At 40.8% G+C, this 7,550-nt stretch overlaps 1 long non-coding RNA gene across 3 annotated transcripts; it reads right to left on the minus strand.

Moving 5' to 3' along the window:
- Positions 1–3,255: 3,255 nt before the first annotated feature.
- On the minus strand, positions 3,256–7,540 carry LOC121367058. 3 transcript variants are annotated; one of them, XR_005957302.1, is made up of 3 exons: positions 7,524–7,540; positions 6,888–7,044; positions 3,256–3,399 (listed from the first exon to the last, which is right to left on the minus strand). It is a non-coding gene; the product is annotated as an uncharacterized LOC121367058 (long non-coding RNA). The 3 variants fall into 3 exon arrangements; XR_005957303.1 differs by lacking the exon at positions 7,524–7,540 and adding an exon at positions 7,281–7,406; XR_005957301.1 differs by lacking the exons at positions 6,888–7,044; positions 7,524–7,540 and adding exons at positions 3,887–4,011; positions 4,513–4,585.
- Between the last annotated feature and the right edge of the window lie 10 nt (positions 7,541–7,550).

Raw genomic sequence — 7,550 nt, forward strand, 5'->3', positions numbered from 1 at the left:
TTGGATCCAAAAATGTACATAAACAGACAGGATATGAAAGAAGACGGTTAATTGGTTCGACTAAACACAAACTAAAAGGTTTACCGTGGCAAAAGATAAGTGTTGAGGAGGACTGCCGTTACAACAACAGACTTTCGGTGGACTCGAGCACACCCCTCCAGCCTGCAATCAAGCTGTCTACACAATGATGCGAACGAACACTAAAGGGAAAATATTGGGATAAACTGCAAAACAAAAAACTTGCCCCCCCCCCCCCCCCCAAAAAGCCGAAATCCTCAGAGCTAAGGGAGAGAAAATTACATGTCCAGATCCGGTGGAAAAATGTACAGCAATTTGAAAGACAACAGATTCCATCGGCACTGAGGGCTTAGTATGCCATAATAAGCGTGAAAGAATTTCAAGTGGAAACGAGAGGACAACCTCAATATTGTTATGTCGCCGACTGCTTGGCGATTCTACCTGATACTGACGGGTGCTACCCGGATGCAGACAGGTGCCATTGAAAAATTACTGTGACACGAGACATTTTTCCTAAAAGTCAGCAAAAGGCGATTGAAACAGTTAATTTCGCTTAAAAAAAACACACAAATTGTTTTCCGGGGAAAAAATAATTCAGACCGACAGAAAGTACAGCGACGTTTTGCCATCGACATCAAAGCAACGTTGTCACCTCGAACTTGACATCGCCCACCGTCAACTTGCAGGAGATATCACTAAAATAGTTAGAAAAATGACGTACACCATCGATTCCATCGTTGGCCTGTGTGGAGTGGCAACTTGTTCAACACTGTGTCAAAGGCATTCATTTGTGTGTTCCGGGCAGGCGGATCAAGGCCATGGAAACCTGCCTATTTACCTGCAGATTCAGTTCTGAAAATGAAAGAAGGCGATATAAGAATTGTTAAGAAAATGCCTAGAACTTCGACTCGGCAAAACTGCACTTCTTAAAACAAAACTCAATACAAACACTCAAAAAGTAGAAAGTGTCAACCGGGCTTATACTAGAACAAATCCAAAACAAGTGACATTCTATCGCAACTTTTGAAGCAAGAATACACAGTGCAGCCCACATGCTCAACAAAGGAATTCTAAAGTCTACTGTTACAAGATGTCAACTAGTGGGAGCCCCACTGACTGGAAGAATACACGCCCTCGCAGAACTGATAAGCTCGGGAACGTGAAGGACCGGTATCATGCTACTAGGAAAAAAAACTACTCGGTACAGATCCCGAAGAAATTATCTCCGCAAGGTTCGGATACCAGCAATATGACGACAAACACAACAGGTACTGCAAGAAAACCTACAAGAAGAATGTACTTGACTCCGAAGTTTGTACCACCATGTCTAACAGATCATACGTACCTGTCCCCCAAGAAGAAAAAAACAGTCGCGATAACCTGGATGGCCGATGCAGTGTTTCGGGACAATGTTTAGACAGTGTTGACGGTTGTTGTTAACATAATGTGGTTCGAGGCTCAAGTGTTCAATGTTAACACAGAGGGAGTGGTGACATAAATGCGATACATCCATGCTACGAGGTATGTCAAAGTGATTGTGGTGGAGCATATACTGGAGTCGGTGTACTTTAAAAGTTTGGTGTTTTGGACGACCAGGTATTTTTTGCATGAATAACTCCATATTTGTTATAATCCTTTCTTTTGTCCCATTTTTGGCAGCCTGTCCAAATTACACATCCCATATTTGGCATCTTTTCAGTCTTGGCCAATATACGATTTTTCATAGTCAATACCCAGTTTGAGTTGACCTCAACCTTAACATTTGTTGTTGTTGTTGTGGTGGTCATATTACATCAGTGATTATGTAACAACTTATAAAAATTAAAGCAGCCAATTTTCTGGCTCCATTAAAATTATGAAAATACAAATACATTGTTATTATTACCTTGGTAACCAGTGTGGTGTGAATTCCAGTGGTATGTGTCAAGAGTGTCTTCAGGTAGCAGAGAAGTAAATCATAACACACTGTCCACTATATTAACATAAATTTAAAAAAAATAGAAAAAGAGAATTTTCCCAGGTGAATCACACATGTAGTGATGATGGCCAGTCCTTGTTTTGTGCAGCAAGTATGTCTGAACTGGGTGATGTCAACCTAAATCTGGAAATAATCTCTTATTTTTTAGAGGCACCCCCCATTTTGCCATTTCACGGCTGCTAGGAAGTCTCTCCACCCCGACCATGTATTCATACTCGGTATGTACAAATCACTCATGGAAAGTGAGATCTCATTTCAACACAACTGTGCACCATAAATGTAGGTGCAATTCCTGTCAAAGATCCAATTTCTTACCTATTTTCAAACTCATAAATTATTTTATTCAAATAGGGGGTGTATTTTAAAAGCACTATCTTCGTGGGCAACACGACGCTCATTGGTCAATTTACTTCTCTGCAACCTTAAGAACACAAAAAATATTTGTCGGTTTATAAATTTTATTGCTCCAACATGAATACTAACATTTGGCACTTCACGAAAGTCACTTGGTTATATGTTGACGGCTGGTCAAGGGGGGATAACTCTTTGAGGAGTGTCACTGTGTTGGTCTGATTTGGCCTGTAAAAAATGGGGGAAAAATTATTAGTGTGATACACTGGAATTGTTTTGTTTAAATAAAGTTTTCTATTTTAGGCCAAGTCTGACTGATTGCTAAACCTGGTAATATCATACTGTATACAGGGGGGTATTTTCAGGCCACCTCACCTGTCCCTCAATTTTTACATTTGATTTTAAAGTTGAAAATTGTGGAATGTGGGAAACATTTTCTAATTACTTCAGTGATTATCACAAAACTGTTGCTCTATTTGGAGTATCTTTGGCATATTGGGTAACCACTAGCAGCCATACGTCCACCATGACACAACAGCATGTTGTTTCAGTGTGTTGTTTACTACATACCAGGACAAAGTATTCAGTCGGGGGGTATTCTGTGGACCTGGCAAATGTTTTCCCAGAGGCAGGATTATTTGTCAGTCAGATAATTTTGAAAAGTGAGAACATGTTTTTTTTTTGTCACACTGGGGCAGACTACAGAAAATTAAATTTATATACTGACATTGAGAAATTATTATGGGGAAACCCCCTGCCAAGAAAAAAAAAAAAAGTTTTGGGTAGACCCCCTAACAGAAAAAAAACAAAAAAAAAAAAATGTATATGTAATTGGTCACAAATTCCATCACCAAAAGAAAGTACACTGCTCCCAAATGCCACCAAATCACCTACCTGTACCAGGGCTGCCCAGGGAAGACTTTGATGCAGTGGCTAAGCCGTCAACGAGTCGAGGTGCATCTTCATATGTGGTCACCGATTCACAGGGGACGACTGGCAATATGCGGTTACTTCGGCCTCACCCAGCTGTTCCCGATGCCTTGGAAGATTTCCTGAAACAAAACAATCAAGACTTAGATGGCTATAAACTTCTTCATTGTGGTAGAGTGCTCAATCTATTCAATGAATCTTATCGAGAACATAGAAATAACTTCCCAACATGTGATGGTGATCTGAAGTATGACGAACAGTCCTATCAACAATGGGGTATGTGTTGGCGCCTAGGTTTAAAATGTGAGCTATGTCATTTTAGATCGAAGAAGCACAAATTGTATGAAGAAGTCACTTTACCCACTGCACGAGGTCAGAAAGCTGCTCAGCCTAATATTGGGATACATGTTGGCCTTATGAATACATCAGTTGGAATTACAGGATTTCGCGATTCCTTATCCGCAGCTGGTATCCCTGTTGGAAGCAAGCGTGGAATGCAGAATTCAGCCAATTATGTTGGATCCAAAAAAAAACAGTGTACATAAACAGACAGGATATGAAAGAAAGACGGTCTAATTTGGTTCGACTAAACAAACTAAAAGGTTTTACCAGTGATCACAAGATAAGTGTTGAGGGAGACTGCCGTTACAACAACAGACTTTTCGGTGGGAACTCGAGCACACCCCTCCAGCCTGCAACTCAAGCGGTCTACACCATTGCTGAGAACGAAACACCTAAAAAGGAAATTATTGGGATATACACTGCAAACAAACTTTGCAAAAAAGCCGAAATCCTCAGATCTAAGGGAGAGAAAAATTACATGTCCAGATCACGGTGGAAAATGTACAGCCAATTTGAAGACAACAGATTCCATCGGCAATGAGGGCTTATATGCAGAAAAATGCGTGAAAGAATTTCAAGTGGACGAAGACAAACTCAATATTGGTTATTTCACGACTGATGGCGATTCACATGCTACTGACGGTGCTACCCGGGCGCAGACAGGTTCCATTGAAAATTTACGTGACACTAGACATTTTTCTAAAAGTCAGCAAAAGGCGATTGAAAAAGTTTCATTTAGCTTAACCATGTTTCCGGGGAAAAATAAATCAGACCGACAGAAAGTACAGCGACGTTTTGCCATCGACATCAAGCAACGTTGTCACCTCGAACTTGACATCGCCCACCGTCAACTTGCAGGAGATATCACTAAAATAGTTAGAAAAATGACGTACACCATCGATTCCATCGTGGCCTGTGTGAGTGGCAACTGTTCAACACTGTGTCAAAGGCATTCATTTGTGTGTTGGGGCAGGCGGATCAAGGCATGGAAACCTGCCTATTTACCTGCAGATTCAGTTCTGAAAATGAAAGAAGGCGATAAAGAATTGTTAAGAAAATGCCTAGAACTTCGACTCGGCAAAACTGCACTTCTTAAAACAAAACTCAATACAAACACTCAAAAAGTAGAAAGTGTCAACCGGGCTTATACTAGAACAAATCCGAAACAAGTGACATTCTATCGCAACTTTGAAGCAAGAATACACAGTGCAGCCCACATGCTCAACAAAGGAATTCTAAAGTCTACTGTTACAAGATGTCAACTAGTGGGAGCCCCACTGACTGGAAGAATACACGCCCTCGCAGAACTGAAAGCTCGGGAAAGTGAAGACCGGTATCATGCTACTAGGAAAAAAAACTACTCGGTACAGATCCCGAAGAAATTATCTCCGCAAGGTTCGATACCAGCAATATGACGACAAACACAACAGTACTGCAAGAACAACCTACAAGAAGAATGTACTTGACTCCGAAGTTGTACCACCATGTCTAACAGATCATACGTACCTGTCCCCAAGAAGAAAAAAACAGTCTCTATAACCTGGATGGCCGATGCAGTGTTTCGGGACAATGTTTAGACAGGTGTTGACGGTTGTTGTTAACATAATGTGGTTCGAGGCTCAAGTGTTCAATGTTAACACAGAGGGGAGTGGTGACATAAATGCGATACATCCATGCTACGAGGTATGTCAAAGTGATTGTGGTGGAGCATATACTGGAGTCGGTGTACTTTAAAAGTTTGGTGTTTTGGACGACCAGGTATTTTTGCATGAATAACTCCACATTTGTTATAATCCTTTCTTTTGTCCCATTTTTGGCAGCCTGTCCAAATTACACATCCCATATTTGGCATCTTTTCAGTCTTGGCCAATATACGATTTTTCATAGTCAATACCCAGTTTGAGTTGACCTCAACCTTAACATTTGTTGTTGTGGTGGTCATATTACATCAGTGATTATGTAACAACTTATAAAAATTAAAGCAGCCAATTTCTGGCTCCATTAAAATTATGAAAATATACAAATACATTGTTATTATTACCTTGGTAACCAGTGTGGTGTGAATTCCAGTGGTATGTGTCAAGAGTGTCTTCAGGTAGCAGAGAAGTAAATCATAACACACTGTCCACTATATTAACATAAATTTAAAAAAATAGAAAAAGATAATTTTCCCAGGTGAATCACACATGTAGTGATGATGGCCAGTCCTTGTTTTGTGCAGCAAGTATGTCTGAACTGGGTGATGTCAACCTAAATCTGGAAATAACTTTATTTGGAGGAACCCCCCATTTTGCCATTTCACGGCGCTAGAAGTCTCGCCCCCCGCCCATGTATTCATACTCGGTATGAATGTAGGTGCAATTCCTGTCAAACAAATAGGGGGTGTATTTTAAAAGCACTATCTTCGTGGGCAACACGACGCTCATTGGTCAATTTACTTCTCTGCAACCTTACCCCCCCCCCCCCCAGAACAAAAATAGTTGTTGGTTTACAAATTTTATTGCTCCCCCCCCCACATGAATACTAACATTGGCACTTCACGAAAGTCACTTGGTTATATGTTTAGACGGCTGGTCAAGGGGGATAACTCTTTGAGGAGTGTCCACTGTGTTGGTCTGATTTGGCCTGTAAAAAAAATGGGGGAAAAATTATTAGTGTGATACACTGGAATTGTTTTGTTTAAATAAAGTTTTCTATTTTAGGCCAAGTCTGACGGATTGCTAAACCCTGGTAATATCATACTGGTATAGCCCCCCAGGGGGGTATTTTCAGGCACACCTCACCTGGTCCCTCAAATTTTACATTGATTTTAAAGTTGACAAATTGTGGAATGTGGAAACAATTTTCTAATACTACTTCAGTGATTATCACAAAACTGTGCCTCTAATTGGGAGTATCGTTGGCATTAGTGGGTAAACACTAGCAGCCATACGTCCACCATGGACACAACAGCATGTTGTTCAGTGTGTTGTTTTACTACATACCAGGACAAAGTATTCAGTGGGGGTATTCTGGGAACTGGAAGGTTTTCCCAGAGGAGGATTATTTGCAGTCAGTAAGTTGAAAAGTGAGAACAGGTTTTTGTAAACGGGGGCAGACACAGAAAATTAATTTAATACTGACATGAGAAATTATTATGGGGAAACCCCCTGCCAAAAAAAAAAAGTTTTGGGTAGACCCCCTAACAGAAAAAATGTATATGTAATTGGTCACAAATTCCATCACCAAAAAGAAAGTACACTGCTCCCAAATGCCCCAAATCACCTACCTGTACCAGGCTGTCCAGGGAAGACTTTGATGCAGTGGCTAAGCCGTCAACGAGTCGAGGTGCATCTTCATATGTGGTCACCGATTCACAGGGGACGACTGGCAATATGCGGTTACTTCGGCCTCACCCAGCTGTTCCCGATGCCTTGGAAGATTTCCTGAAACAAAACAATCAAGACTTAGATGGCTATAAACTTCTTCATTGTGGTAGAGTGCTCAATCTATTCAATGAATCTTATCGAGAACATAGAAATAACTTCCCAACATGTGATGGTGATCTGAAGTATGACGAACAGTCCTATCAACAATGGGGATGTGTTGGCGCCTAGGTTAAAATGTGAGCTATGTCATTTTAGATCGAAGAAGCACAAATTGTACGAAGAAGTCACTTTACCCACTGCACGAGGTCAGAAAGCTGCTCAGCCTAATATTGGGATACATGTTGGCCTTATGAATACATCAGTTGGAATTACAGGATTTCGCGATTCCTTATCCGCAGCTGGTATCCCTGTTGGAAGCAAGCGTGGAATGCAGAATTCAGCCAATTATGTGGATCCAAAACAGTGTACATAAACAGACAGGATATGAAAGAAAGACGGTCTAATTTGGTTCGACTAAACAAACTAAAAGGTTTTACCAGTGATCACAAGATAATGTTGAGGGA

This window comes from Gigantopelta aegis, unplaced genomic scaffold (genome assembly GCF_016097555.1).
Source record: "Gigantopelta aegis isolate Gae_Host unplaced genomic scaffold, Gae_host_genome ctg8641_pilon_pilon, whole genome shotgun sequence".
In the NCBI taxonomy this organism is placed as follows: Eukaryota; Metazoa; Mollusca; class Gastropoda; order Neomphalida; family Peltospiridae; genus Gigantopelta; species Gigantopelta aegis.